This window comes from Myxocyprinus asiaticus, chromosome 19, assembly GCF_019703515.2.
Source record: "Myxocyprinus asiaticus isolate MX2 ecotype Aquarium Trade chromosome 19, UBuf_Myxa_2, whole genome shotgun sequence".
Lineage (NCBI taxonomy): Eukaryota > Metazoa > Chordata > Actinopteri > Cypriniformes > Catostomidae > Myxocyprinus > Myxocyprinus asiaticus.
The window spans coordinates 8,846,826-8,870,953 of NC_059362.1; the positions used below are offsets into that span (position 1 = coordinate 8,846,826).

Sequence of the window (24,128 nt, forward strand, 5' to 3'; positions counted from 1 at the left end):
AGTCTTCCCCCATTCATCCATTATTTAAGTCTTTAGCTGCATAATTGTTTGGGGTCTTCATTGCCGTATGGTGCGCTTCATAATGCACCACACATTCTCAATTGGAGATGGTCAGGACTGCAGGCAGGATAATCTAGAACCCGCACTCTCTGCTTCACAGCCATGCACTTGTAATGCGGGCAGTATGTGGTTTGAAGTTGTCCTGCTGGAAAATGCAGGGATGTCCCTGGAAAAGACGGTGCTGGATGCCAGTATATGTTGCTCCAAAATTTTTACAAATCTGTCTGCATTCATGGTGTTCTCACAGATGTGCAAGTTACCCATGCCATGGGCACTGACACACTCCTGACCCATACAGACACTGGCTTTTGGACCTGATGCTGATAACAGCTTGGATGGTCCTTTTCCTCTTTGGCCCAGATAACACAACAGCTTTGTTTTCTCAAAAGCTTTTTGAAATGTGGACTCTTCAGACCAAAAAAAACACAGTTCCACTGTTCTACTTTCCATCTAAGATGAGACCGAGCCCAGAGAAGTTGGCAAAGCTTCTGGACAGTGTTGATGTAGGGCTTCTCCTTTACATATTAAAGTCTTAACTTGCATCTGTGAATGCAGCAACGAGTGCTGTTGACTGACAAAGGTTTACTAAAGTTATCCCAAGCCCATGTTCATGATATCCATTACAGATGAATGATGTTTTTTAAGTCAGTGACGTCTGAGGGATCAGAGATCACGCACATTCAGAAGTAGTTTTCGTTTTGACCTTTACGCACCGAGATTTGACCATATTCCTTGAATCTTTTAACTATATTGTGCACTGTAGAGGGTGAAATGCCCAAAATCCTTCCAATTTGTCTTTGGGGAACATTGTTCTCAAAGTGCTGGATTTTTTGCTGAAGAATCTGTTGGCAAATTGACAAGTCTCGAATGATCCTTGCTCTTGAAGGACTAGGCTATTTTTGGAGGCTCCTTATACAGTATACAGTATTATGACACAATTGCCTCACCTGTTTAACATCTCCGGTTTCACATCACCATGTTATTTTAACTCGTCAAATTTTTATTATTCTTAAATTGCCCATGTCTCAACTTTTTTGGAGCGTGTTGCAAACATCTGATTTGAAATGACTGTACATTTTCAAAAAACAATGAAATTCACAAGGAAAAACATCATATAATGTGTAGTTGTAGTGCTTTCAATATAGCAAAGGGTGAATATAATTTACAAATCACTCCTTTTTGTTTTTATTAGCATTTTTCATACTGTCCCAACTTTTTTGGAATTGAGGTTGTACCACAATAAAAAGTTTACACCTTAAACTTTATATGCACAGTCAATACATCAAACGCGATCTTCCTCTGATGAGTGCATATATTTGTTAACATTTGTAGCAGCTGTCCATGACAACAGTTCACAGCTTGTATATACACAGCCATCATATCTCAATGCGATCTCCCCATGCACGCAGCCACGTCCGCTGATTAGGTGCAGATGCGGTTTTCATTCACACAATCAGCAACTCAACGTCTTTTCAGGCATTTAATAAGTTTGTTTTCTGAAAAAGCAACAAAAGCACCACAATAACAGTTTAAAACACATATACTCACAGTGATATACTCATGCTTGTCACACAAACACACACACATAATGTCTGAGAATTCAAACAGTGCATAGGCAAACTGGAATGCTGATATTATTTGTTCATTTTTTTATTTATTTTTTACAGCTATAAAAACTAAATAAATAAAACAAAAACAGTACAGCAGATATAACCCATTTGTTCACATGTTTACTATATTATATACAGAATTGTTTTATGACAAGAAATCAAAAATTAAAATAATGATAAAAAAAAACTTGTCTACACTCTGCCCCCCTCTACCGGATGTGCAGTGTTACGTGCAAAAATACCTCACTCTAGGGGGCACTGCAGAGGAATCTAGACCCTGCTCTTGAAAAGGTTAAAAGCAGCGGTTTGTTGTTCTGTTTTCAATAAGGTTTTATAGATAAGAGGTTCTTAGCTGGTTTTGCTTGAGGACTCTTCAGGATGTTTTATACTGGACATCTAGTGGCGACCCAACACAGTAACAAAATTGTTTGTTGTCCAGAAGTGAACAAAAATCACCTTAAAATCAAACATTGAAATGTATTGTTACTATCATGAACTGTTCAGGTTCAACAATACACAAAATTATAAACAGTCTAAAAAAAAAAAAAAACAAGACTCAAATGCAGTCTCAAATGGGATATGACTTCACAGTAATGCTGTAATATCAAGACTAGATTGCAATAGCTGGTACATCTCTTCTCTGATTGGATGTCTTGGGGAAGCCGGTCCTACTGGATAATGCGGTCCAGGAGGCTCTGCTGCTCTGAGTCTCTGCTGTGCATCAGAGCCTTCATTTGCTCCCTGTGCTGCTGCAGCCTGCTCCTCATTCTCCTCTCTCTGGCCTCCCGCTCACACATGTCCTCACACAGCCACTGGAGCTTCGTCTAAACACACACACAGAGACACTGCATACACACATCTGAAGAGGCACCTTGGACCTGACTGTATTGGCACAGCTCTACAGTGAAAACCAAACACCACCTACTGACGTGGCTTTAAATATATTTATGTAATAAATTAGACACATCATTAAAAACACATAGCAACAAACCAGCTACACATGCATTTTGGATATAAACCTGATAAAATGTTACATTAATGGTTTCCATCGTTCTATGTGAAACAGTAAAGAACAGTAGCTGTCTTAAGATAAATTATATCTGCTAGAGGAATTATCACTGAGAAGAGGGCTCAATATGATTCATGTACCTTAGCCTCAGCCAGCCAGTTATGAGAGTTCTTCTGCAGTCCTGGAATCAGAGTTATGGCCTATTACTGCATAGGGCAATATGCTGGGTCCTTGCTATGAAAGAAACAGCAGTCAGCGAAAACTCGCCATTTCAAGGCATATAGCTGCCTCGTCAAGGGGGCTCTGGCCTGTATTATGGTGTCGAGTACTGGCTGTGACAACGCATCTGTGTCAGACGAGCCCTATTCAGGGGCCAGACATGAAGTTTCCACAGCTCCGGCTGAGGATACCAGATCATGCCTCGAGCTTGCAAAAGTGGAAGTCTTCATTCCCCTGGTTTGACTCCCTGACACGAGAAAAATCTGCACCACATTTAAGGTGATCATGGACTTGCATTGCACATACTGACAGGAGATGCCTCTCTCTCGCACCAGTTGGCATGCAAGATTGAACCTCAGGTGTGACTGCACTCCCATCTAGCTGTTTATACTGTATATAACACAACTACATTGTTGTCTGTCTAGATCAGAACATGAAATCCCTGCATGACTGATTAAAAAACTCTGAGAGCTTAGAGGACTGCAAGCAGTTCTAGTTGATTTATGCGCCACGCCGCTGGCCCACCTGTCCAGGTGGCGAAGGCTGGATGACTGTAGCACAGGGCTCCCCAACCTGTGTGGGACGCATCCATCTTGATAATTTTGCATCTGGGCATTGGCCGAGTGCATCACCTGATAGAACGCAGCCTGTCGGTTGCGCCACAGAGCCATCTCCCCTCTGCAAGATGTGATTGTATGCTTGCAACTGCTTTTTAGGTGTTACAAATTGCATCCAAACAGGCCCTGCTATGAAAATTATTACAACCTTGGAGTATGGCCTGCTTTTGTTCATGTCCTTGAGCAGGTCAGCCTAGTGATCAGACGCTTACCTATGTGTGCAACGAAATGCTTGTTAAAGGGATAGTTCACCCAAACATTTTATTCTGTCACCATTTACACATTGTTTCACACCTGTTCAAATTTTTGATGTTAGGCACAATGACAGCCTCAGTCACCATTCAATTTGATGGAAAAAAAGATGCAATAAAAGTGAATAGTGAGTCCATCATAATGCCTAACATATCCTTCTGTGTTCCATGGAGGAACAAAAGTCATATGAGTTTAAAATAACATGATGGTGAATAAATTATGAAGGTAAATCTGTTGCAAAACAGAATTTGAGAACTTGTGCAATAAACATTCGTACTTGTACGTTGAAATTTATACTCACAGCTCCGATGTGAAAACTTGTAAAATAAAAATCTGAAGTTGAATGCTGCAATCAGACAATAATCCAAAACCTTTTTGAATTTGTTTTAAATTCAAAGTTGCAGACAGATAGTCACAAATGTGTAAAATGATGTTCATATAAATAAAACAACAGACACAAACTTGTATTACATATTTACTTTCAAGGTACAACCACAAATCGGCACTTACAACCTCTCAAATCTGCCACTGCAACTTCAGATCTTCCCACCTTGACTTATGCAACAACTTTTGCAAAAAAACCTGTAGCAAAACTCACTTGTGCACTTGTAAATCAAGATGTGAGAGAGCAGACTACAGGTGTGTAGGGCTTTACTGGTTGTTTAGATTAGTGTTACTATCCGAAATAATTAATAATTATTTCTTTAGTTATAAATTCATATTTAAATTAATTAATTGAATCTAACTCATTAAAACCTCATATGGGGCTCCAGTAAATGTAGTGCGCTACGTTTAGGAGCGGGTTTGGTTATTAGCAATAATTAATAATTATCAAAGACAATTATTAATTATTAAAATCAATAGAACATTGATGAGAATCAATGTTAGCTTTTTCTAATCCTTTAAATCAACAATTATCAAAGATAATCGTTAATTGTTAACAATGATGAAACATTAATTAAAATTAACACTAGCTTATTGATCATTCAAATTCAACAATCATCAAAGATAATTATCAATTATCAAAAATCAATAGAATATTAATAAGGATTAACACTGACGGGGCACCACCCTGGAATCAGGGACTAATAACCAGATAGTATAACAGTCTCAATATTAGATCGTTTTCTTAGGAAAATCGACATCCGAAGACTATCGATTTTCGGGGGAAAAAACAATGAATGAAGGCTTGAATCCGAGCACTGACATCCCGTCAGCATGACACAGGTGTATGCAAAACAAACCAAAACACTTCTCTTTGCAATATAACAAAGTTTATTTATGCAGTAATATCAATTAATAATTAATACAATGCAGTCAATAAACTTCCGACTTACAACTACAAACTAAACAGTGATATGATTAGATATGGAAACTAAAATAATCCTATAACACATAAGGTGTGTGTGTGTGAGAGTGTGTGTGTAAGGAGGGACGCGCACAAAATGGCGGACGTGACTCTCATGGAGAGTATGTCACGCGAGATTTCCGGCCAGGGAATATGGCCGTGAAAGTGGGCGGAGAGAAACCAGTAAATGGTAGCTTAGGGGCAAAGCTGAGCTTTATCACGAAGCTATCTACTAGCCAAAAATGTGTGCCAGAATGTTTGTGAGGGGTCGCGTGTGTGTGTGTGTGGTTAGTACGAGAGAGAGAGAGAATTAAGTGATGGCCCCAAAGCCGATTTCGCGATCGTGGGAGAGAAAGCAGCTGTTAGTTTATCACTCAGAGACACGGTGGTCGGCTCGCAAACTGTCCCACGTTCTTTGATTCTTTAATGGATAAACTCAGTTTGCCGGTCTCACCCGCGATGGCGGAAATGCACAACAGTCCAAAATGGTTGGACCACAATACAGCAAATCAAATTCGTGATAATTAATACCCTGAGTGTTAATAATGAGCGGACATGGCGGTCCGTAAACTGTACAAGCAATAACCTTGATACACAAGAATAACACACTATAATATTCTATCTCTGCCCAGATGTAAACCTCTTACTTGAATCGCATGAGGATGCAGCTAGAATGTGTGTTCATCCGTCGTTTGACTCCGACTCGTTTCCTCGAGGCTCGGGTGATGATGGGAGGCTGTTTCCTCGCTCTGTTGGTGGGCGGTACGGCTGCTGATTCTCGGCAGGCTGGAGGAGAAATCAGCGACGTTGACTTGATTGAAGATGGAAGAGAAATCTTTTATCTCTTCACTTCTGCAGGCAAATGGATGAAGATGCGGATTGCTCGGCGGTCTCCTTCGGATCTGTTAGAGTGTTTGGTGGAGCACAGAGTAATCTCAACTTGTCCAGCGAGATGGAGATTTTATGGCCACAGTTTCAAGTCGGACGTTACTTCCTTGTGCCACGAGGCTGCACCTGAGAGCAGCGATGAGCTGCGTCTACACACAGCGAGCAAAGTTGCTGGAAGCAAATCCCGGAAGCATTTCAGAGGTATTTCTAATCCTGATGATGTCATGGTTGAGGTGCGTTCTGTCGTGTGCCTCATCCAATAGGAGTTGAGAGTTCGATCCTTTAGTGAGCAAGGCTTCATGGGATTTGTAATCTGTTTTGGACTCCCTTTGTTTGATTTTGGCACGTTTTTATCAGTAAGATTTATGACCTGGTATGTGGGGGACTGAGTTAGGTTTTATGACTGTGTTAGGCCTGCCTTTGTCTTCTATCTGAATACATGAGGCCCAACAGGTGCTAAGCGGGGCGGGGCTAATGAAGTCTTGACCAATCACAAGAGCTGTAACAACTGATGCCGGACCAATCAAAACGGATCATCTTAGAACGCAATGATGTCACGCAACAGCGTCAGTGCCGTTTTTGTAAGCAAAACAAGTCCAGTGGTGACAAATGCTGGCTGATGCAGTGATAGGATAAGTTAAATAACTTGACAATTAAATGATTAAGAGTGAATTTATCATGCAATAAATCAAATAAGACGATCTGATCACGTTGATCAACGCAGAATTCTGCGCCAACAGACCGCACATGTAATGTCTAAGGATGGCAATGAGAGAATTCTCTGAAGAAATGTTTTTGCAGGATGTTTGCATTCAGTAAACTACAGGGGATACGACAGTCCAGCCAGCTGTCATATGCCACAAGTTCCATATTTAAATGAAAACATGAAATAGAGGTTTGGTGTCAATAGGTATAAAAGTGAAATAAGAAAATCTCAGTTATGACCAGAGAATTGTTCCAACAGTTAAAATACGATTAATTATTTATAACACCAGAGACATGATAGCTGGCAAATCCTTAACTTGGTCAGAGTGTAGCGTTAAGCTATATTTCATTAATTTTCTGATGTTTATTCATCTTCTGTATAATTTAAATATTTTATTAAGTGCTTGGACGGAAACATGTTTGAGCTTTTTTAAGTGTAAAACACACAACAACTTGAGTGTTATTCTTTCCAAAAAATTCTCCTCATTTTCACATGAATGGGTAACAATATTAATCATGCTTGCTGACTGTCTATAGAAGATTAAAAACCATGCCTTTATTATTTCATTATTATTACTTCAGTTGGTAATTTCCTTTATATTTCTATTTCGGTGTTGTAACGGATATTGCATTGTTGCAAATTTGCAAGCAAATGTTAAATGTAAATAAGTCATACAGTACTTGCTTAGATGAATTGCAATGCTACTGTAATGACTGTAAGAAACCCACTTGTGAAATAAAGATAATATTGTGCACAGTGTGCATTCTTGTTTGAAATGAGACTCAGTATGTATATTTATCCATTCAGAATAATACTCTTTTACATGACAGTAATTCATTTTTTTAGTTCTAGGTAAAGGTCTGTTTAAACTGTTCCCTATCTGTCACTCACTCGACATTGGTGTCGATGTAGTGACACTAGGGGTCACTCTTGGGAGCCCGAGACACCTCTGGTCTTTGATAAAAGGCCAATGAAAATTGGTGAGTGGTATTTGCATGCCACTCCCCCGGACATACGGGTATAAAAGGAGCTGGTATGCAACCACTCATTCAGATTTTCTCTTCGGAGCTGAACGGTCATGCTCATTGAGCTGAATACTACTGTTCATTCACCTCTGCTAGATCTGACGGCGCATTTCAGCGGCTTCTCCCTCCTCTGCACTGGTGCACTGCAGAGAACGCCCCTGGGCGCTTCGGCAGAAAAACTAGAGAGTATATTTTCTGAAAGAGCATTTTTCCCCTCTAAAAGAGTATATATTTCTCTAAAAGAGCACACATACGGAACGTCTTTTTAAAGACGCGTCTTTTTAAAGATGCTTTTCCGATTGTGTGTTATTCCTGGTTGTGCTCGTTATCTCTTGCCTTCTAACGGTCACAATCACTGTCTTTCGTGTCTGGGCACTGCTCACGCGGCGACAGTGTTCGTGGATGGTCATGTTCTCATTGCGAGAATATGTCCATGGCAACGTTGCAGTCGCGGCTCGCCTTCATAAGAAAGCGAGCCACCCCAGAGGCTCCCGCCTCGGTCATTTTATTCACGGGTTTGAGGCCAGCGCGGCTAGCACTGGAGGCGATTTGGGGACCCCAATGGGACTGCCTCCGCCGGGTATCCCCCCGCGGACCTCCCATTCCCCAGCACACTCGTCTGCCCCGATCGGGCTTCCGGGTGAGTCCGCCGGCTCGTCTCACGGCAAGTTCAACCTCTTATTCGGAGCCCGCGAAAGTGATGAGCTCTCGAGCGCAGCATCGGAGAGCGGGCTCGTCCAGTCGGAAGCCTCAGCTGGGCTCCTCCCTTCGGGGTCGATCGCCCAGTCACAGGCTGACGGGGAGATGACGACATGCTTTCCCGGGCAGCCGCGAGCGTCGGTTAGAATGGATTTCACTGCTCTTCCCTGAACCCTTGCGGCTCGGTGATTGGTTCCTGGGCTCGCGGTGCCGCTCAAAGCCACGACCCGCCCCCGTTCCTTTCTTCCCGGAAGTGCATGAAGAGCTGACAAGGTCACAGGAGGCACTTTTTACTGCCCGGTCCTGATCTTTTCAGCTTCCCCGCCCTCACTACCCTCGATGGTGGGGCAGCCAAGGGCTATTCGGCAATCCCCCAGTGGATAAGGCGCTCGCAGTGCACCTATGCCCGCAAAGTGCCGCCACCTGGCGTGGGTGCCCAAAGCCCCCATCCAAGGCCTGTAGGTTTACGTCATCTCTGACGGCCAAGGCCTACGGTGCCGCTGGACAAGCCGCCTCCGCCCTGCACGCCACGGCTCTCCTGCAAGTCCGCCAAGGCGCTAAAGGAACTGCACGAGGGTAGTTCCGCCCCGGGATTGATGCAGGAACTGCGCTTGGTGACCGACCTCGCTCTCCGAGAGATGGAGGTCACGGCGCGGTCTCTCGGGGGACGATGGCCACACTAGTGGTCCAGGAGCGCCACCTTTGGCTCAACCTGGTCTAGATGGGTGAGGTCGACAAGACACGATTCCTTGCTGCCCCCATTTCTCAGGCGGGCCTATTCAGCGACACCGTCGAGGACTTTGCCCAGCAGTTCTCGATGGTAGAGCAGTAGATGGATGCTAGCCAGCATATCCTGCCCCGGCGCGGCTCAAGATCTCGCACCCCGTCTACTCATCGCCAAGGGCGTCCCCCTGCAGTGACTGCACCGGCTCCGCCGCAGCCCGCCCCTTCGGCCTGGCCCCGGCGTGGAGCCCACCACAGGAAGCAGACGCCACCCGTCTCGCGGCCGCCCAGAACCCGTGAAAGGCTTCAAAGCGCCCTTGAGACAGGCGACCCAGGGACAACAAAACCCGCTGCTCTGGAGCTGGTAAGCAGAACCTCATCTTTTTGTTACCTTTTGCATTTAATTGCGCTGCATGCCCAAGTGGCTGCAGTACTCAAGAGCTCAGCAAGAGCGGTTTCCTTGTTCCCTGGGTCACGTATCCAATGTGTACAGCTGTCATCACGACCACCGTCCACCACTCCATTTGGCAGGTTGGCGCTCCAGCGGCGGTCTCCCGCCCCTGAGCGCCCAGCTGTGGCACAAATCCACCCCCGATGTGACAGTCTCCACGGGTCACGAGGACAGGCCTCTTCCTCCCCCATCCCAGGCTGTTTCGGGGGTGGTCACAAGGAGCCAGGTAAGTGCTTTGATGTCCTTAGACTCAGCACAGCCACGACGTGGTGTGGCACCTCGAGCTCCGACCCTCCGTGAGGCCCCACCTGCCAGTACATCCGATGGTGTTGTCCCTTTGGTCCCCCTTGCGCGGAACTTGGACGCATGGCTTGTGCTTTCCAATCCGTCACGAGGGCTGATCCGGACCGTCCGACTCGGCTGCGCGATTCACTTCGCCGGGCATCCGCCCAGGTTCAGCGGTGTCCACTTCACCTTGGTGAAAGACGAAAACGCTGCTACCTTGCGCGGAGATCTCTACCCTCCTATGGAAGGACGCAATAGAACCTGTCCCTCCAGCCGAGATGAAGAAAGGGTTTTACAGCCCCTACTTCATCGTACCAAAAAAAGGCGGTGGGTTGCGGCCAATCTTGGACCTGCATGTACTGAACCGGGCTTTACACAGACTCCCGTTCAAGATGCTGACGCAGAGACGCATTCTAGCGAGCGTCCGGCATCAAGATTGGTTTGCGGCGGTAGACCTGAAGGATGCATACTTTCACGTCTCGATCCTTCCTCGACACAGACCCTTCCTGCGGTTCGCATTCGAGGGTCAGGCGTATCAGTACAAAGTCCTCCCTTTCGGCCTGTCCCTGTCTCCTCGCATCTTTACGAAGCTCGCAGAGGCTGCCCTTGCCCGGTTAAGGGAGGTGGGCATTCGCATTCTCGACTATCTCAATGACTGGCTAATCTTAGCTCACTCTCGAGACATGTTATGCGCACACAGGGACCTGGTGCTCTCACACCTCAGCCGACTAGGGCTTCGGGTCAACTGGGAAAAGAGCAAGCTCCTCCCAGATCAGAGCATCTCTTTTCTCGGTGTCTCCTTGACGGCGCGCCTTACGAATATGAGGCCGCTTCAGCACTGGCTCCAGACTCGAGTCCCGAGACGGGCATGGCACCACGGGACACACCGTGTGGCCATTACGTCGGTCTGTCACCGTCTTTTCAGCCCTTGGACCAACCTCTCGTTTCTACGAGCAGGTGTTCCCCTAGAACTGGTCTCAAGGCGCATCGTGGAGGGAGGGAACGAGAAGTTGGTCCCTCCTGCCACAACGCTGAACTATCAGCTGAAATGGCCGGACCTTATATCGGCTCCTCAGCGTAAAACCTGAATGAGTGGTTGCATACCAGCTCCTTTTATACCCGTATGTCCGGGGGAGTGGCATGCAAATACCACTCGCCAATTTTCATTGGCCTTTTATCAAAGACCAGAGGTGTCTCGGGCTCCCAAGAGTGACCCCTAGTGTCACTACATCGACACCAACGTCTTGTTCCCTCCATCAGGGAACGGAGGTTACACCGGTAACCATGACGTTTTATCAACCCGTCCATGCTGATCAATCCTTAAAATCAAGCACTAAAAAAGTACACCTAGACGCCTTAAGAATAAGATATATTATTTAGAACTTATTAAGATATATCATTGCCTGACCGCAATGACTTGCTTTAAATCATGTTTATTTGAGATTACCAGTCATGTGTACATTAATTTAAATCACATATTGACATCTAAAGGGAATTGAGCGAATCCTAAAAACATCAGAAAATGCATGTTTCTATATCTCTAATTTAGGTGCAGAGGGAAAATAGATTCATTATAACTTACACTGAATTCTATATAAAATAGATAGCCATCAAGTAAGTACTATGATCCATTTTGATTGGTCTGACATCAGTTGTTCCAGCTCCAGTGATTGGTCACAGGCTCATTGGCCCCACCCAGCACCGGTAGTCTGCTCTCTCACATCTTGATTTACAAGTGCACAAGTGAGTTTTGCTACAGGTTTTTCGCAAAAATTGATGCAAAAGTCAAGGCGGGAAGATTTGAACTCTGAAAAACATAATGTGCTGGATTTGCTTAAAAATATAGTGCATCATTTTTGCATCCCACTTTTTAGGCAAATTCCACTAGGAATTTTAAGCAACGTTACCTAAAACACCATAGCTGGCTATGGACCAATTAATGAGCTTCCATTCAAAAATGTTTACTTAAAATACTGTGCCACGCCAGCTAATACATTTAAGGTTTTTTAATCCTAAGAGTCTCTGTTTACCCAACTATGCATTTTAAGCTCATTTAGCTCAGTTGTAAGTGCTATTAGTAGAACTTTTAAAATAAAATGACCTGAAGAAATAACAGACAACTGGTGAATGTCAAAGGTTTTTATTGTTGTTTACAAATGTACAATCTAACATAGATATTCATGCTCTCCTAGAACCAAAATAAGTTCTCAAATACAAAAATAGTAACAAAATCATGACAATAAATGAAAAACATAAAAACAAGTGGGCTATGTAATGACTTCAGTAAATCAGTAAATCTAAATAAACGCAATTCAAAATGCATTTTAACAGACTGCACACTGCAGAAATATATGCAGGTAGGAGAAAACTCTCTGAACTAATACTGTAACAAAAACACTAGGAACAGTTTGTATTTATAAATGAAACTATTCATTCAAAAGATCTTTTCAACTTGGCCAGACATTGCCATCATTAAGATGCAACACCATTTACTGTATGACCTCAAAGGACCTCAAAAGGAAAGAAAAAGTGTCAGCTTATGTGGGTAGCTGATGTGAAGGCCGTATAGTAGGCCAAAAAGTCAGTGCACTGACCCAAGTTTTGATAAATGTCCCCAGCTCATTTTCAAGGACAATCAATACATCCAGTGGGTTGAAAGGCAACTTTTGCTCTTCCTACTCCAAAGCATTGATGGCATCTGCTCCTTTCTGTGCTTGGTCAAGCTCCTCTTCCTAAATGTATAGAAATAATCTTTGTCAAAATGTACACTACCATTCAAAAGTTTAGGGTCACTTACTCATTCTTTATTTTTTTTATTTCTTTTTATTTTATTTTTTTACATTTTAGAATAATAGTAAAGTCTATGTAGTAAAATATGGAATAATAGAAATGGAACTATGGGAATTATGCTGTGACTAAAAAAATCCAAAATAAATCAAAACTGTGTTATATTTTAGTATCTTCAAAGTAGTCACCCTTTGCCTAGAATTTGCAGACATGTACTCTTGACATTTTCTCAACCAACTTCTTGAGGTATCACCCTGGGATGCTTTTTAAACAGTATTGAAGGAGTTCCCATCTATGTTGGGCACTTATTGGCAGCTTTTCTTAATTATTCGGTCCAAGTCATCAATTTCAAAAACTTTTTTTTAAAATAAAATTTTAGTTTTGTAATGAAATAAATTAATACGGTGGCACAATTATATTTTTATCTACAGAACTAATTTCAAACATTTAAGAATATGCCAGATCATGGGAAACTTTTCAGGAAAGTGACCCCAAACTTTTTAACGGTAGTGTATATTAACAGGTTCCATTGTATTTATTTGCACAATTAAAGGAATAGTTCTCCCAAAAATGAAAATTTGCTGATAATTTACTCACCCTCAGGTCATCCAAGATGTATCTGAGTTTTTTTCTTCATCAAAACAGAATTTAAGGACCATCAAAAAATGGAGGACATTCACTTGCATTGTTTAAAGGAGGAGCCCTGAAATGAAATCCTAAAAGTCTTAAATTCTGTTTTGATGAAGAAAAAAACTCTTGGTTTTGGATAGCCTGAGGGTGAGTAAATTATCAGCAAATTTTCATTTTTGGGTGAACTATTCCTTTAAATATCCTTAAAATCAATAATTACAGAGTAAAAAGAAAAGTGATGCTTAAAGGGATCAAAATAAAAATTATCTCATTTACTCACCACCATGCCATCCCAGATGTGTAGGACTTTCTTCTGTTGAACACAAAGATTTTTAGAAGAATATCTCAGCTCTGTTGGTACATTCAATGCAAGTGAATGGTGGTCAAAAAGCACATTAAGGTAGCATAAAGTAATCCATATGACTCCAGCGGTTGAATCAATGTCTTCAGAAGTGATATGATAAGAGTGGTTGAGAAACAGATCAATATTTAAGTCTTTTTTTACAATCAATCTCCACTTTCACTTTCATATTTGTCCTCTCTTGTTTTTGGTGATTCACATTCTTTGTGCATTTCACCACCTACTAGGCAGGGAGGAAAATTCATATTAAAAATGACTTAAATATTGATCTGTTTCTCACCCACACCTATAATTTAGCTTCTGAAGGCATGGATTAAACCACTGGAGTCGTATTCATATCTTTAATGCTGCCTTTATGTGCTTTTTGTACTTTCAAAGTTCTGGTCAATATTCATTTGCACTGTATGGACCTACAGAGCTGAAATATTCTTCTAAAGTCATACACATCTGGGATGGCATGAGGGTGAGTAAATGATTAATTTTCATTTGAAGCACACAGCTATTCAACCACTGTACCAAATGCATACATTTATATGAATGTCAGCGGATATGTTAAAATGGTGCTATATAAATATGAATAATATCATCCAAATGTGTTTCCTACCTTTTTTTTGTTTGTTTGTTTGTTTTTTGTTTTTATTTTGCCTTGAAAACCTCTGAAGACTCTTCTTTCAGTTATAGTTGTAGACCTGCCAGGACTATAATTTAAATGACCCTATCCTGTTAGACAAAAAATAAATAAATAAAAAAATAGTATAATTGTAACTGACAAGATAAGCAACATGTATGGCTAGTTTATATTTAAGATTCATGATGAGACAATTTTCAACCACTGCAAACCCTGCTACATATTGCAACACTATTATACTTACAATGTGACTCTTTTTTACAAACCAACTTACACATGTTGATATCAGGGTGTCTCCTTGAGGCAAACCAAAAATGATAATTCTCTCATCATTTATGCAGTCTTATGCCATGTCAAACTCATTTGACTTTCTTCAGGGGAACACATACAAAGATTTTTGATGGATATATGATGTGTGTTTGTCCATACAGTGGAAGTCAGTGAGGTTAAAAACTTTCAAGATCCATAAAGGCAGCATCAATGTAATCCATATGACTTGAGTGGAAATTTTGGTTTGTGTTCCACAGAAGACAGACAGTCATAAGGGGTGAGAAGGCCAAATGACAAGAGAAATAGCATTTTTGGGAGAACTACTAAAGTCATTTGATTAAGCTGAAAAGTGAACATAAAGCAACACTCAGCTAATGTAAGCTGGTTTCTCTTTAAGATGAATGGGTTCAATGAGACATTTGCATTGAAACATGTAGAAAAGTGATTTACTTGTTGGAGTTACCTGTTGCCTGCAGAGTTTTTGCCGTGAGAGTGACGCCTGAGCAGCAGTTGCAGATGAACGGTCTCTCCAGTGAAAAACCTGCGGGAATTCTCCGCCACTGCCCGACAATGAGAAAGCACAGTATTTTCCCATGAGAAAAGTATGGTGTAAGCGCCACATACAGAATATAATTATTGTCATTGACAACCTCAATGTCGTTTAAGGCAAACAGCAACAACAACAGTGAAACTCATTACAGAGACTGAAATTTATGCTTCACATGATATTGATGTATTTATTCATGTCGTCTCAAACACTAACTGAACGCTAAAACTGTAGATGCAATTGATGAAGCTGAATATAAACCAACACTCAGAAAATGTTAGCTGGTTTCAAGATGTACAATTTGAAGTTTGCATTGAACATTTTAAATTGGTGTAGATTAATTTACTGGAATTACCTGTTGTTTGCGGAGTTTCTGCAATGCGAGTGAGGAGTTGTAGGTGAAGGCCTTGAGCAGCAGTTGAAGATGAAGGGTCTCCAAGGCCTTGTGAAAAAATGCAAGGGCTCCTTTGTGTTTGTTCGACTGTGAAAATGTACACATCTAATTAGCCTCATGCAGACAAACGTTTAATATATTGTAGATTTGCAAAAGAAACATAAGTTAACAACTTCTTTAAGTGAATAGAAACTTGAATACACAGAAAATTGATAGCAACAACAAAAAAACCCTCTACTGATTTCACACTATGTTTAAAGTAATTTACCTTTGAACTTTTTGGCATAATAATTTGTGTTGTCCACCACAAGCTCTCCTCATCCAAAATGGCAGCCAGACGCAAATATGCTTGCTTAAAATTCAATCACATTCTGCATCACGTGGTTTCCCATGGAATCTTAAAAAATTGCTTCACTCAATATAATTAGCACAGTTTCTTTATTATTATGAATACAGCATAATCTCAATATCTTGTGTCACACATATAGCATATAATTAAGGAAAGTTGACAACATTATGTTTTCAGTAAAATCTGTTTATTTTAATGAGCAATATTTGCTGAAGCAAGGAATCTTTTTTTTTTTCATTGAAGCTGCAGTGGCAGATTTGAGAGGTTGTAAGTGCCGATTTGTGGTTGTACAGCGAAATTACATTAAATTACAAAAGTAAATATGTAATACAAGATTGTGTCTGTCATTGTATTTATATGAACAACATTTTACACATTTGTGACTATTTGTCTGCAACTTTGAATTCAAAACACAGGTTTTGGATTATTGTCTGAGTGCAGATTGCAGCATTCAACTTCAGATTTTTATTTTACAAGTTTTCACATTGTGCTGTGAGTGTAAATTTCATCTTACAAGTACAAATATTTATTGTACGAGTTTTGCAACAGATTTACCTTCATAATAAATGACCGTATCATTTTCATTTTGGGGAGAACTATCCCTTTAAAGGTGCTCTTGGTAATTTTTTCCTCATTAAAATAGTTTTACTCCTGAAGACATGAATAGTAATGTTGAAACATACTGTATATATGAAATCATGAGCACTCACATGAGACCCAGTCATATCAGTAACCTTATAAAAGCTGTTTTATTCTACATGGAAAGGTTCCCCTTTGTGGGGGCGGCCATGTTAGAATAACATGACCAGCCCAATACTACTGGCTTAATCTCAGTAACCATCCTGTAATTTGACACTTTCACTCATGTATTAAATTAATAATGTGAATGGTGAATTTCTACAATGGCATCGGTAGCTGAAAACTATTGTGTTTGAATGATGTTACATTAAAAAAAAAAAAAAAATACTGGGAGCACCTTTAATTGTTAACTCAATCTATGTAATAATGCTATAGCAGTCTCTGTGAAATGTTGTAAAAAATAAAATAAAACTGGCTCAAAATAAATTTCAATATATTTTTAATCTGATTTGAAACCATGAACAGCGTATATTTTGAAAAATCAATGATCATTGATCAGAGCGGATCCAGTCAGAGTTGCTGATTTCTAAATTCCCCAGAGTGACAGTAGTTTTCATTTACTGTTATATTGCGTTTATAGAACGTTTCATTGATAGTAAGTACTGCAGTAAGTTCTGTGTTGTTGCACATTGACAAATAAAACTTTGAACTTTGAAGCTAATGTGATGTTATTTGAAGTGTGATGCAGTTTCTTATCAAGTGTAGTATGTCATCATTCTGGTGCTTTGTTATGAAAACTAAGGCCATGTCCACACCAATATGTTTTCGTTTGGAAACGCATACATTTTCCCTACATTTATGCCTCTCATTCACACTGAAAATGTGTTTCCTCCAACAAACAATGGTGCGTTTCGAAAACGCTCTCCATTACACTGTGTAACAAATGTATTTATTTTTTTGTTCCTGGGTAGTAAGTGTTATTTCCTAATTGCTTATCCCTCAAAAGTATAGAAAATGGCTATTATTCCCCAAAAACTTTGCTTTTGTGACCAGGACAGTGATATTTTGAAATGTACCTATTTCCAATGAGAAAACGGGCGAATTTGTGTCTTTTCCTTCACATAAAGTCCGAAAAAAACAACATATGAATCCAAATTAACATGTATTTATACTAAAGTAATATTCAAAGCCGTGCTGGTCCATAATGGTAACAAGTATCCATCTCTTCCCCTGGCTCACTCAGTGCACCTCAAAGAGGATTACAACAGCATCAAAACCTTGCTGGATGCCTTGAAGTATGATGAGTACGGCTGGGAGGTCATAGGAGACTTCAAAATGGTGGCATTCCTGATGGGTCTCCAAGGAGGTTTTACAAAGTTTCCTGCTATCTTTGCCTTTGGGACAGCAGGGACACAAAGGTGCACTACCACAGGCGGGACTGGCCACAGCGGACCGAGTTCTCTGTGGGGAGGAACAACATCAAGTGGGAGCCACTGGTGGACCCCCGGAAGGTGCTGATGCCACCACAAATTGGGCCTTATGAAACAATTTGTCAGAGCTCTAGATAAGGAGTCGGCAGCCTTCAAGTACCTTCAAGACTTCTTCCCTAAGCTGTCTGAGGCAAAGGTCAAAGCCGGTGTCTTCGTCGTACCACAGATAAAGAAGGATTTTGGATTCATATGTTGTTATTTTTCGGACTTTATGTGAATGAAAAGACACAAATTCACCCGTTTTCTCATTGGAAATAGGTACATTTCAAAATATCACTGTCCTGGTCACAAAAGCAAAGTTTGTGGGGAATAATAGCCATTTTCTATACTTTTGAGGCATAAGCAATTAGGAAATAACACTTACTACCCAGGAACAAAAATTGTGTTACATAGTGTGTGTTGGAAAGCAATGATGTTAGGAACCTAAAAATAGTAAAAAAAAATAAATAAAAAAGTGGTCTAAATCAGTGGTTCTTAACCTGGGGGTCGCAACCGCTGCCTCAGAGTGGCTGAGGACCAGGCGACAGCGTGTCCAGGGACCAGCAAGCCACTTTTTCTCTCTCTCTCTCTCTCTCTCTCTCTCTCTCACTCTCTCTCTTCTCTCTCTGTCTCTCTCGTTCTGTCTCTCCCGCTCGCTCATTCTCGCTCCACTCTACCTCCCCTCATCTCTCTCAGTTTCCCAGGAGGTGAGGAAGGACGGCCAAAAGGGCAACACCTCCCCTCCAGGAAGGGAGATGGGCAGGGCTGGATTGGTAATCTGGCATACCAGGCATTTTCCCGGTGGGCCGACGCACTTTGGGGCCGATCAGGGGCGGACTGCCCATCGGGAGAACTGTGCCAGCCACAAAACGGGCCGAATGGGCCACGATAAATCATCGTGTTATACAGAACGGGCCACAAAATGGCGCCGCGATATGCCGAAGGGGGCAGCGCGATATGCAGAAAAGGACAGCGACCCCCCCCCCCCCCCCCAACACCCCCACCCCACAAATTTGGGCCAGTTTCTATGTAAAATCCCGGGCCGATTTCTCTTCCCAGTCCACCACTGGAGGTGGGGAGTAAGTCAGGCCGGAGGTCTCCCTGGCCTGAATCTGGTGGTGGAGAAGTGTGACGATGAGGGGGGCGTAAAGCAGTTCACAGTCAACACAATCAAAACAACCGCAATGAGCTTGTGACTTTTTAAAGTTCTCTGTCAAGAGATGGGGGCAGAACACCAGCCGCTGCTGTACCATAGCGAAGTATGGTGGGTTTCCAGAGGAAAAGCTCTCAATTGACTCAGTGAGCTCCGAGAGGAGGTAGGCTCTTTCTTTTGGAGGAAAGCTCCCTGCAAGCTTAAAACATTTCTGATAAAAAATGGCTTGCCCTCCTAGCCTACCTAGCTAACATTTTCAGCTAACTTAATGATCTGAACACAGGACTTCAAGGTAAAAATATGTCACTCTTCACCCTTTCTGATAAAATTGAGGCATGGATCAGAAAACTGTCGTTATGGAAAATGATAACTTTGATGCTTTCCCATTACTGAACGATTTTCTGAACAACGTGTCAAAAGATGAGTTGCGGCTTGTTATTGGGGCACACGTAAATGAAATGCAGATACAATTCCATGAGTATTTCCCTGAAAATCTAGCTGTGTCTGTTATAGAAGAGTGGATTAGAAACCCTTCTGAAGAGACAATGTTGATAGGAATGCCAAATGAATTGGAGGGGTCATTGGTTGATACTGCAACAGATATGGCCCTGAAGCAGCAGAGGTTCACAGAGAAGCCACTGGCAGATTTTTTGATATCCGTGCACAGGGAATACCGAGTACTGAGTTACATGGCATTGAAAAAACTTCTCCCATTCTCAGTGAGGCTGGCTTTTCAGTGCTGGTGTACCTGAGTAACAAGTACAGAGCTAGACTTATATTTGAAGATAGCTTGCATCTCTTACTCAGCCCTATTAAGCCATGACTGGAACGTCTGTCATTGACTATGAAAGCCCAACCATCCCACTGAATGAGTAGAAATGTTGTCATTCTTAAAAGAGGGTCACACTTGAAAAAAGTTAAGAACCACTGGTCTAAATCAGGGTTCCTCAACCACTGGGTCACGGATCATTGTCTGCTGGGTCGTGAGATCTTTTCGGTCATGAGTACAAATGACCAATTAGAAGGATAGAACTGTAAATCTGCAATGTTTGGGGCAACAGTGACTTCTATTGTCAAATCGTGTTAATATCTCTAGGTGTACGTAAACGACAGTAAGAGGCTGCATTTCTCTGATGTTAATTATTAGCTGTAATATCACAATAATCCATCAGTGCTACAAATCGGTTTTTTTGGAGAAGGTCTCTTTACATTGCATTCCATGTGCTAGCTCCACGCATTATCGTCTGAATGCAATCCAATCTCTGGGCATCATCATTTCAGAGCGGCAGTCCCAAGTGTCACATTAACGTGAGTAAAAAAAAGACTGTTTTCTTCATAGTTGTGTTTAATGACTGAATATGTTTGTGTATTTATTAAATTACTCAGACTACAAATATTGGGCTATAGATATTAGGCTGCTATATTATAAGCATATAAACATAACTAACATAACTAGATTAATTACCTAATTAATCTCCACAACAAAATAAAAATTACATATGCACCTATTAAAGTGAATCTGAAAACATAAAAAATAAATAAAACATAGTGACATTTTCACCATTCTATAATAACCCTGGGTATGCTATACAAATTATGCATGAATGTCATACAACTAGAAACTCCTGTTTTATGAGAAACTCTATGTAAAATTGCAGGTCTCTGAGGAGGTTCAGACAACAAAATATTCAGAATCGTTCAGCGTCAGCTTCCTCTAATGCATCCCAAGTCGATGACCGTCAACTGGAGGCCCGTACACTTCCAAGATCTTCAGCTCAATGGGAAAACCCCACTGCACAGATGAATCACTTTACCAAACAAAAATGAGCAGATCTACAAATTTAGAGCGACGACGTATGCCATCAGAGCGAGCACGCACGGGAGGGGGCTCAGTCACTTTTTAAAAAATGCATGTGTGTGAAGGTGGATTGTGTTCCCCTGACAGTTCTTGCATTGAGCACATCTGAACGTTGCTGTACCGCTTCAGACTGCTGACACAAACACATGACGGAGGAGGGGGGCATTTTACCAAAAACAATTTCTGCTGGTAGCAGACAAAAAGGTGCGAAGGCTGAAGAAGAACATTAAAGGGTGCAATGTGGCTGATGACAGCTCGAGCTCAGAGTTAAGACTGTACTTAAAAACGGCTTGAAAAACAAGTACAGACAGCCTGCAAGCAGGGAGTGAGTTAACAGCTCAGATGCAAGACTTCCGTTCATCCAGTGGGAACACTTAGCGCTACTAGAGCTCAGCTTCAGTTTAACATATATTTCTCTATGTAAGCAGATTTGATTTGGAGCTCTTTAAGCCACAGAGTAAATTCACTGATTGCTCAGGAGGAATGCCTGTCACAGTTTGAGACTGAAGATAAAGGGGCCCTATATTCAGTGGCGATTTTAGGGGGTGGCCTGTGGTGGCCTGGGCCACCCCTGAAATCTCATTGGTCACCCTGTGGCCACCCCAGACCTGATTGGTAGTTCATCATGTTCATCAACACAAGAATGAAGAACCAATAGAAACACCTGTCAATCAAAGATGACATCTCAGGTCATTTGTTGATTTAGAGCCACACTGACCCAGGGTCAGTTTTATATTTCTGACCATTATAGTAGTGGTGGGACTGAAGCTGTGTGAGCTGATCTTTGATCAGTGGGGGGAGGGGCAGGCCGCGGGTGGCCAGGCAGGTGCCGCAGGTCGTGGGCAGTGGGCTCCAGGTCTAGAGTATAATGGTCGGTCAGAAGCACGAAGATGACACGAGCTAGCATCTACCTCCAACTTCCAATGAGTTGACGACGTCGATTTGTGGTCAAAAAGAAAGCTGTTATTTGAGAGGTATGTTCATCTAATCTAACGTTTAATTTATCCCGAATTTCCATGTGAATGTGAAAATGTTTTTTCATTGTTACAGTAGCTAGGTTAAAGAGTAAGCTAGACCCTACAAATCAAATCAAATCAAGTCAAATCACTTTATTGTCACACAGCCATGTACACAAGTGCAATGGTGTGTGAAATTCTTGGGTGCAGTTCCGATCAACATAGCAGTCGTGACAGTGATGAGACATATACCAATTTACAATAACATCAAATTAACACAACGCAATTTAAACATCTGTTATACATAATTAAACTCAACTTAAAACATCAAATTAACACAACACAATTTAAACATCTGTTATACATAATTACACTCAACTTAAAACATCAAATTAACACAACACAATTTAAACATCTGTTATACATAATTACACAACTTAAAACATCAAATTAACACAACACAATTTAAACATCTGTTATACACATAATTACACTCAACAATATACAAATAATAACATACACTGTACAGTATACAATATGCTGTTTTTGTTTTTTTTGTTTTTTACTATATAGATACTATATAGATACACATTATTCAATAAAAATTAAAATATATATGAAAAAAGTATATATATATATATATATAGTATATATATATATATATATGTATGTAGATGTATGTATATATATATATATATATGATATAGATATAGATATAGAGAATGTACAGTATTGTACTGTATTGACATTCAGGCTGTCGGTTGATAGTCAGTTGTTAAGAGAGACATAATATAATAACAGTAATATAATTTATGACAGTCCGGTGTGAGATAAAAGAGTAATAAAGTGCAGGGCTGATGTATTTTGATCGTGGGAGATCAAGAGTTCAGAAATAGCTATCATGGAGTCGGCTGGTGCGGGTCCTGATGCTGCGATACCGCCTACCTGATGGTAGCAGTGAGAACAGCCCATGGCTCGGGTGGCTGGAGTCTCTGATGATCCTCCGAGCTTTTTTCACACACCGCCTTGTATATATTTCCTGGAGGGAGGGAAGCTCACCTCCGATGATGTGTCTGGCAGTTCGCACCACCCTTTGCAGTGCTTTGCGGTTGTGGGCGGTGCTATTGCCGTACCAGGCGGAGATACAGCCAGTCAGGATGCTCTCCACAGTGCAGGTGTAGAACCGTGTGAGGATGTGGCGGTTCATTCCAAACTTCCTCAGCCGTCTCAGGAAGAAGAGGCGCTGATGAGCCTTCTTCACAACGACTTCAGTGTGGACGGACCATGTGAGTTCCTCAGTGATGTGGACACCCAGGAACTTGAAGCTGCTGACTCTCTCCACTGGTGCTCCATTGATGGTGATTGGACTGTGTTCTCTGTCTTTTCTTCTGAAGTCCACCACAAGCTCCTTTGTCTTACTGACGTTGAGGGAGAGGTTGTGCTCCTGACACCAGTGTGTCAGAGTGTGCACCTCCTCTATGTAGGCTGTTTCATCATTGTCAGTGATCAGACCTACCACCGTCGTGTCATCAGCAAACTTAATGATGGCATTGGAGTTATGTGTTGCCACACAGTCATGTGTGTACAGGGAATACAGTAGTGGGCTGAGAACACAGCCCTGCGGGGCTCCAGTGTTGAGGGTCAGTGATGAGGAGATGTTGCTGCCTATTCTAACCACCTGGCGTCTGCTTGACAGGAAGTCCAGGATCCAGCTGCACAGCGAGCTGTTTAAGCCCAGAGCCCGGAGTTTCTCATCTAGCTTGGAGGGCACTATGGTGTTGAATGCTGAGCTGTAGTCTACAAACAACATTCTCACATAAGTGTTCTTTTTTTCCAGGTGGGAGAGAGCAGTGTGTATTGTAGATGCAATGGCATCATCAGTGGAACGGTTGTTGCGGTATGCAAACTGCAGCGGGTCAAGATTGAGTGGTAATACAGAGCAGATGTAATCTCTGATTAGTCTCTCAAAACATTTGCTGATGATGGGGGTCAGAGCAACAGGACGCCAGTCATTTAAACAAGTTATTTTCGATTGTTTTGGAACAGGCACAATGGTGGATGTTTTAAAGCATGTGGGGACTACAGACAAAGAGAGGGAAAGGTTGAAAATGTCCATAAAAACACCAGCCAGCTGGTTCGCGCACGCTCTGATGACGCGGCCCGGAATGCCGTCTGGACCCGCGGCTTTGCGGATATTCACCCGTCGGAAGGATCGGGTTACATCCGCTACAGAGACGGAGAGTGAACTAACCTCT

General features: G+C 41.8%; 1 pseudogene; it reads right to left on the minus strand.

The window, feature by feature from the left end:
• LOC127410465 (centrosomal protein of 128 kDa-like) overlaps positions 1–24,128 on the minus strand; it is a 105,210-nt pseudogene that overhangs the window by 35,971 nt on the left and 45,111 nt on the right.